Raw genomic sequence first — 8,765 nt, forward strand, 5'->3', positions numbered from 1 at the left:
GATGTGTGAAGTTGGCAACACCTTTTGAACTTGCCTGTCCAAAGGCTCCTCACTCCAGCTTGGGTTTCGCCCATTATTCACAACTCCTTGTTGAGATGTGGTAAACCATGTCAACTCCCAAAGTGGGACCTACTCAAAGGGCGGGTCCAAATGATTTAAGTATTTATTGAGAGGTTTTCTGTTCATTGTGCTACAAATGTTACCAAAATATCTATTTGAGCAACTCAGCAGCGTGAAAATGTGAGATGCAAGCAATGTTTAATATAAAAGCTAGTTTAGAAGGATGGAAAGGTGTAACGCGACTTGTACATTTATTAAGTGGTGTTCACCTTGTGTGCAGCCCTGTGCTTGGGTGTGATCTTTATTATTGTCACAAGTAGGCTTACATTAAGACTGCAATGAAGTTACTGTGAAAATCCCCTTGTAGCCACACTCTGGCGCCTGTTCGGGTACGCTGAGGGAGAATTCAGAATGTCCAATTCACCTAACAAGCACGTCTTTCAGGATTTGTGGGAGGAAGCCGTAGGAAACCCATGCAGAAACGGGGAGAACGTGCAGACTGTGACATACTCATTGCATGCTGCATTCATGGTAATGCACAAGCAGCATGAAGTTTTCTGTGCTGTCTGCATCGGAACGAATCTGGTTAAATTACGCAACTTGATCCTCGGACTTGTTTTGGCGCCAAATCAAATTTTGTAAAAAAGTTTATATGATGCAAGTTGAGGAATATGCCATCATGTAAAACGAGAGGTGGGAGCTTTGTTTCACACCTGATCCAAAATTACACCGTACAAGACTTCCCTCGTCTGTAAACTAGATAATGTGGATAGCAATATTGCCATACTTAAAACAAAGCAATTTTCTTTTTTTCCTCTTTCACATTTTTTCCCAAATTTACACCCAATAATAAACAATAATCAGTAACAAATGTAATGTCAATCCCCATATCGATAACAACGATCCCATCCTCCCACCAAACCCCCCAAACATTAGCCCGCATGTTAACATAAACAAATGACAAAGGAATCTGGAATCACCCATAGTCGCCATTAACACATACAGTCCCTCTCTTAACCCTCCCAGCCCCCAACTCCCCTAATGTTTGATGTGATCCAATTTTCGAAAGTGCATAATGAATAACGCCCATGAATTGTAGAATCCCTCCGTCCTTCCCCTCAGTTCAAATTTGACCTTTTGAAGCATCAAGAATTCCACCAGGTCCCCCCATCATGCCAGGGCACAGGGTGGAGAGGTTGAACTCCACCCTAACAGGATCCGCCTTCGGGCGATCAACAAGGCGAAGGCGACAACATCTGCCTCCACAGCAATTTTCTTTATGAACTGCTTTTTGTTTTATTTTGTTCTTACAAAGTACTCGTATTACATGCTTGAAGACAAAAGATCATAGAAGGCATAGCAGATGACATGAAAACTAATCTGCCTTTACAGCTGCAACTACCACTTCAGCACCTGCCACACCTCTATAGCACTGGCTGAGGGTATAGGTCTATGCAGGCTCCTGATAAACTCAGAGGCTGATGTGCTGTGCCATCTGCCATGAGGACACCCATAGCTAACTTAAAACATGTGATCATCTCCTACTTAAGTGACTGCAGGTGTGCAACTATTTGCAACTCTTCTATTGTTTTTCTTTGAATAACAATCATAGCATAGCTCAGCTATTTAATACAACTGCATTTTGCAAACTGCAATAGTCATTGTTGGCATCCATGCAGGAATGCTGTAGACCAGTGTTTTTCAAATTTTTCTTTGCCTGGGACCCATTTTTACCAGCCACCCATCATGCCGCCCAAACTTTACGACCCATCATCTTAGCTTGCCTTTAATGTGGCAGGTGAGTCTGCTTGGTCCTCACGATCTCACTGCTTTGTCATTCAATGTTACATTTCTGCTAAGGACGTCAGCTGATAATTTAAGATCTCACTGCATCCGTAGAAAGAATATAATTGTCCTCTAGCTTGAGGGTTTTAATCTTTAATTTGCCAGTACTTCCCCACACACTAACTTTGCATTCTGATTTGCAGTGGCATAATTAATAAACTCATACCTCAGGAAAACTTCTTTATACTCCTTTGTTCCTGTATCTGGCTTTTTCATGGGTTGTTCACCAGAGACCCTGGAGCTCACACCAACACTGCTGGCAACTATGAAATGGAGGAATCTCTCTCGTACCCAGAGCACGTGACCTGTTCTCCGCTGCTACTTCTGGAGAGAAGACTCCCATTGATTCTCCCCATTCCATCCCCCCCCCCCCCCCCCCCCCAATTCAGCATGCTGATGTCAGGAGGAGGTGTTCTGCCACTCCGGGCCTGCACACTGCTGAGGGGACACGCATACACGGAACAGTTGGCATTCTGAAACCCAGTTGCACCCGGCATTTTTAAAAGCCGGTCACAGCCGGTGGCCATGTCTTACCACAATCGGGAAGGCCACAACCGATGGCCCCGCGACCCCCTCCTGACACCCGTGACCCACCTGAGACCCATCTGCGACCTGGATTTTGAAAGTGACTGCTGGAGACCACCCTTCATGTCAATGGCCCCATGCTTATCTTCTGGCTAGGGTGTTGGGGAAATGATTGGCTATTGAGCCACATAGGTTTTGTTCATCCACGCAAGAGATCAGACGCAGACTGGATTCATTTTTTCACCGGTTTATTCAGGCATGCAGGGGAGCCGTATCTGCAAAATGGTTAACGGACTCCCTGAACACTACATTTTACAAATAATTTGTGTATATCAATCACAGGTTATACATTTGTTCTGAAGTCACTGATATTCAATTACAGCTAATAAATGAATTCGAATTATGTCAGGTGAATATAGATAACTAGTTACAGCCTCAATGCTTGCCTAATTATAATATTTAGTTATTTTATAAAGACCACGAAGAGTCCACACTGAGTTTGTAAAATGAAAACTTACTTTATTTTACAACAACTATTATATACAGCTCTAGTAGCTCCCTACTGAGTCTTCACTAGTCGGTATTTGTTAGAGGGACGTCCCCCGCCCCCTTATCGGGAGCTCGTATTCTGCAAGGTGCACCGGTAGTTCATTATTCCCATACTTGGGCACCATGGTGGGGCAGTGGCTGGCACTGCAGCCTCATGACGCGAGGTCCCAGGTTCGATCCCAGCTCTGGGTCACTGTCCGTGTGGAGTTTGCACATTCTCCTTGTGTTTGCTTGGGTTTTGCCACCACAACCCAAAGATGTGCAGGTTAGGTAGATTAGCCACACTAAAATTGCCCCTTAATTGAAAAAAATGAATTGGGTACTCTAAATTTAAAAAAGAAATCATTCCCACCTGTAAGACCCTTGCGGGTTATAACCAGTTACTAACTAAGCACGCCTACATGGTTACACCAGCCAAACATCTGCACCTGCAGACCCTGGCTGTTTATGGCTACCTTCTTGTGGCTTATCAAAGTTCCCATTTTCTTGTCTCTTGTTCAATTGGTTTGTGCAGCTGTGGAAACTTCACAGCAGCTTCCCAGGGGAACTCAATAATTTTAACCCCTTCATGTGGTGTTTGGGAAGGGTTTGCTATGACGATACCCATTAAGATTTCTGTGTGATCACCGTTTTATATGTAACTTGCATCCTGCATGCACGCCATACTGCTACCCGTGAATATGTTGTGGCCTTTCAGATCGATTCTTGTATCTCCCATGACTCGGGGCTGGTTTAGCTCGGTGGGCTCAGCAGCTGACTTGTGATGCAGAACAAGGCCAGCAGCACTGGTTCAATTCCCGTACCGGCCTCCCCGAACAGGCGCCGGAATGTGGCGACTAGGGGCTTTTCACAGTAACTTCATTGAAGCCTACTTGTGACAATAAGTGATTATTATTACTTCCATTTGAATCTCCAATTAGATTTCTGCCCCATACTGCTTTGATTTGATTTATTGTCACAAGTACCGAAGTACAGTGAAAAGTATTTTTCTGTGGCCAAGGGAACGTACACAGTACGTACATAGTGGACAAAAAAGAATAACCGACAGAGTACATTGACAAATGGTATATCGACAAACAGTGATTGGTTATAGTGCGGAACAAGGGGCCAAACAAAACAACTACTGCAGGACTATAATACCATGAATGATATTGCCTATGCTGTTGACCATGCAGTGTTATGCCTCCATCTTCCTCGACATCTACAGCATTCCCAAGGGTAGCCTGGCGGCACAGTGGTTAGCACTGCTGCCTCATAACGGCAGATACCCAGGCTCAATTCCAGCCCAGAAAAGACTATAGTCCATTGAGCCTGTGCCGGTCAAAAACAACCACCTAACTATTCTAATCCCGTTTCCCAGCTCTTGGCCCATAGCTTTGTATGACTTGGGATTGCAAGTGCACATCTACATACTTAAATGTTATGAGGGTCTCTGCCTCCACCACCCTTTCAGTCAGCGAGTTCAAAGCTCCCACTATCCCCTGGATGAAAAAGGGTTTCCTCATAACACCTATGCCCCCTGGTCATTGATCCCTCCACCCAGAGGAAAAGTTTCTTCCTGTCTACTCAATCTATGCCCCTCATAATTTTATACATCTCAAATCATGTAATAATAATATATTATTATTACTCTAGCTGTGGCCTAGCCAACGTTTTGTACAGTTCCAGCATAACCTCCCTGCTTTTAAACTCTATGCCTCGACTAATGAAGGCAAGTATGCCATATGCCTTCTTAACCATTGTAACCACCTGCTCTTCTACCTTAAGGGACCAGTGTACCTGCACAACAAGATCACTCAGATCCTTGGTGTTTCCCAGGGTTCTGCCGTTTATCATATATTCCCTTGCCTTGATTGTCCTGCTCGAGTACATCACCTCACACTTATCTGGATTGAATTCCATTTGCCACTGATCAGCCCATCTGACCAGCCTGTCTATATCGTCCTGTAATCGAAGGCTATCCTTCTTACTATTTACCACCCCACCAATTTTCATATCATCCTCAAACTTACTGATCAGCCCTCCTACATTCAGATCTAAATCATTTATATACACCGCGCACAGCAAGGGCCCCAACACTGATCCCTGCGGGACCCCACTGGACACAGACTTCTAATCAGAAAAACACTCTCTGGCATTACCCTCTACTACCTGCCACTCAGCCAATTTTGAATGTTGACTCCTGCCCTGGGCATCACATACTGCATTCCACCTCTTTCTGTTGCAGTTTTTAGTTGTCTTCGGTGGGGGGTGCTATATGGCCCCTCTCCCTTTTCCCCATGTTTTATTCTGTGATTCCATTGGATTGCCTTCTCTCTCTTTCCCGCCTCTGCTTTTCATTGTGTGTGTCCTCATTTGTTTATCCTCCCCTCTTTCTAGTCACTATAGGCCTCAGACAGGCTGATGAATGGCCCCCAAGCTTTATGGAAGCCCTCGTCCGACCCTTGGATGGTGTATTTAATACACCATCCAAGCAAGATGGAGCCAGATTCTCCGGCGTGCAATTAAGGAGGCAAAAGCCAGCGCATCAGCCCTCTTCCCCATGTGTTGTTCTGGCTGTTCCGATACCCCGAAGATTGCCACTCTCGGGCATGGCTCCACCCTCACCCCCACAACATTGTACATCGCCTCAAAGAAGGCGGTTCAGAACCCGACAAGTCTGGGGCAGGCCCAGAACATGTGGGTGTGGTTGCCCTGGCACCGTTCACACTTGTCATCCACCTCCGGAAAGAATCTGCTCATTCGGGTTCTGGTTCGGTGATCTCTGTGCACCACTTTGAACTGCATAAGGCTGAGCCTAGCACAGGAGGAGGCGGAGTTGGCCCTACTTAGTGCTTTGCTCCAGAGTCCCCAACCTACTTCCATCCCCAATTCATCCTCCCATTTTCATCTGGCTTCGTCCAGTGATAGTCTTGCCCTATACAGAAACCATCCGTATATGGTCCCACAGATCGCCCCCCCCCTCCTTACTGTCCATGTTTATAAGTTCCTCTAGTAGTGTGTCTCTTGGGGCCCTGAGGTATCGCTGTCTCCTTGCAGAGAAAGTGTTTGATTTGGAGGTGCCTGAGTTCCTGTCCTGTCAGTAGGTCTAGGCCCTCCGTCAGTTCGCCCAGGGTCGCCATTCTGTCCCCCTCGTAAAAGTCCCTGACTGCTAGCATCACCCCCCCCCCCCCCCCCCCATCCTGTCTCCATTTTTTAAAGGCGGCGTCGAGCATGACTGGTGGGAATTTGTGCTGCCTAATTTGGTTCCAAGTCTTCAGTGGCTACCGCCACTGGGCAGGATGTGTACTTTGTCGGGGGGGGGGGGGTGCGCTGCCGTGGCGAGGGCCCGGAGGGTCGTTCCCTTCCAGGAGGACTCCTCCAGCCTCACCCATTCCATGTTGGGTTCTCTTATCCATCCCCTCACCCTCTCGGCTGTGGCTGCTTAATGGTAGTATTGTAGATTCGGCAGGGCCAGACCCCACACACACACAAAATCCATGATTATTTTGTCTACCTTGTGAAAAAGGCCTTGGGGATGAAGATCAGTATGGATCTAAACAGGAAGAGAACCTCGGCTGTAAGTTCATTTTGATCGTCCGCACTTTCCCCGCCAGGGAAAGCGGGAGTGCATCCCATCTCTGTAGGTCCTTTTTAACTTCCTCCGCCAAACTTATCAGATTCCACTTGTGGATCCGTGTCCAGTCGTGGGCTATCTGGATCCCAGGTAGTGGATTTAGTTTTTGGCTAGTTTGAATGGCGGACCTTCCAGCTCTGCCCTCCCCTGTTCAGGTTCATCGGGAATACCTCGTTCTTGCCCAGGTTGAGGTTATAGCCCGAGAAGGCTCCAATCTCTTCCTCTTTCAGGCCGTTCTGTGGGTCCGGGACGTAGAGGAGCAGGTCATCCGCATAGAGCGACAGTCTGTGCTCTCTGCCCCCTCTTTGGATGCCCTTCCAGCTTTGCACGTCTCGCAGGGCGACTGTCAGGGGTCCCCTTAACAAAATCATGCTGACTGTTCTTGATTGATTCCTGCCTCTCCAAATGCAGATTAATTCTGTTCCTCAGAATTGCTCCCAATAGTTTCCCCACCACTGAGGTTAGACTGACTAGCCTGTAGTTTCCTGGTTCATCCCTTCCTCCCTTCTTGAATAATGGTACCACATTGGCTATCCTCCACTCCTCTGGCACTTCTCCTGTGGCCATAGAGGAGTTGAAAAATATTGCCAATACCCCTGCTATTTCCTCCCTTGCTTCACTCAACATTTGGGATACATTTCATCTGGTCCTTGAGATTTGTATACTTTTAAGCCTGCCAGACCACACAGAACCTCCTCTCTGTCTATCTTAATCTCTTTAATTTTATTACAGTGCTTCTCCCTGATTTCTATATCCACACTATCCCTCTCACGATAGAACACCGACACAAATTATTCATTTAGAACCCTACCTACATCCTGTCGCTCTACACACAAATTACTACTGTTGTTCTTAATGGGCCCTACTCTTTCCCTAGTTATATTTTTACCCTTAATATACTTGTAAAACAACTTAGGGTTTTCCTTTATTTTACCTGCCAATATCCTTTCATGTCTCCTTTTTGCTCTCCTAATTTCCTTTAAGTTCCCTCTTGCACATTCTCTATGCCTCTAGGGCCTCTGCTGTTTTGAGCCCTGCCATAAACCTCCCCTTTTCTCCTGATCCAATGCTGTATATTCCTCAATGTCCAGATTCACTGGATCTGTTGGTCCCGCCCTTTTTCTTAATTGGAACATGGTGGCCCTGTACTTTCCCTATTTTCTTCTTGAATACGTCCCACCGTTCTGTCACAGATTTACCTAAAAGTGTCCGCTCCCAGTCCAATCTGGCCAAATCATATCTGATCTTATTAAAATTGGCCTTCCCCAGTTTAGAATTTTGATTTCAGGTCCATCCTTGTCCTTTTCCACAACAATTTTGAATCTAACGGTATTATGATCAGTGTCTGCATAATGCTTCCCCAGTGATACATCAATCCAATTGCCCCAGCTTCGTTACTGAAAATTAAGTCCAGGATCACCCCCTCTCATTGGTCCTTCTACGTACTGGCTTAAAGTTCTCTTGGATGCATTTTTGGAATTCCTCACCCTTTAAATCTTTCACACAATGGCTAATCCAGTTAATGCTGGGAAGTTGACATCCCCCACTATCACTACCATATTACTTTTACACCTCTCTGAAATTTGCCTACATACCTATTCTTCTATTTCTCTTGGCCTGTTAGGGGGCCTATAGAACACACCCAGCAATGTGATTGCTCCTTTTTGGGTTTTAAGTTCTACCCATAAGGTTTCAGTTGAAGAGATGTAATCCCTCCACACTGCTGCATTGATTCCCTCATCAAAATTGCGACACCCCCTTCTCTTTTATCTCCTTCCCTATCACGCCTGAAGATCCTGGAATATTGAGCTGCCAATCCTGCCCCTCTCTCAACCATGCCTCAGTGACACCAATGACCATACCCAATGTTTTAATTTGTACCCTCGCCTTGTTCGTCAGATTCCTTGCATTAAAATAAATACCATCCAATCTTGCCAAACTCCCTAACTGGTCTAGACATTCTATGCCTTCCTGACTCCCTTGATGTCTCTTCTAATTTTGGCTGTGCATCTATCCTTGCTGAACCTTCTGTCAAGACCCCAGGCCCCTGCCCAGTTAGTTTAAACCCTCCCCAACAGCACTAGCAAACCTCCCTGCAAGGACACTGGTTCCATTTCTGTTCAGGTGCAAACCATCTGCTTTGTACAGGTCTCACCTTCCCCAAACATGG

Source organism: Scyliorhinus torazame, chromosome 16 (genome assembly GCF_047496885.1).
Source record: "Scyliorhinus torazame isolate Kashiwa2021f chromosome 16, sScyTor2.1, whole genome shotgun sequence".
Lineage (NCBI taxonomy): Eukaryota > Metazoa > Chordata > Chondrichthyes > Carcharhiniformes > Scyliorhinidae > Scyliorhinus > Scyliorhinus torazame.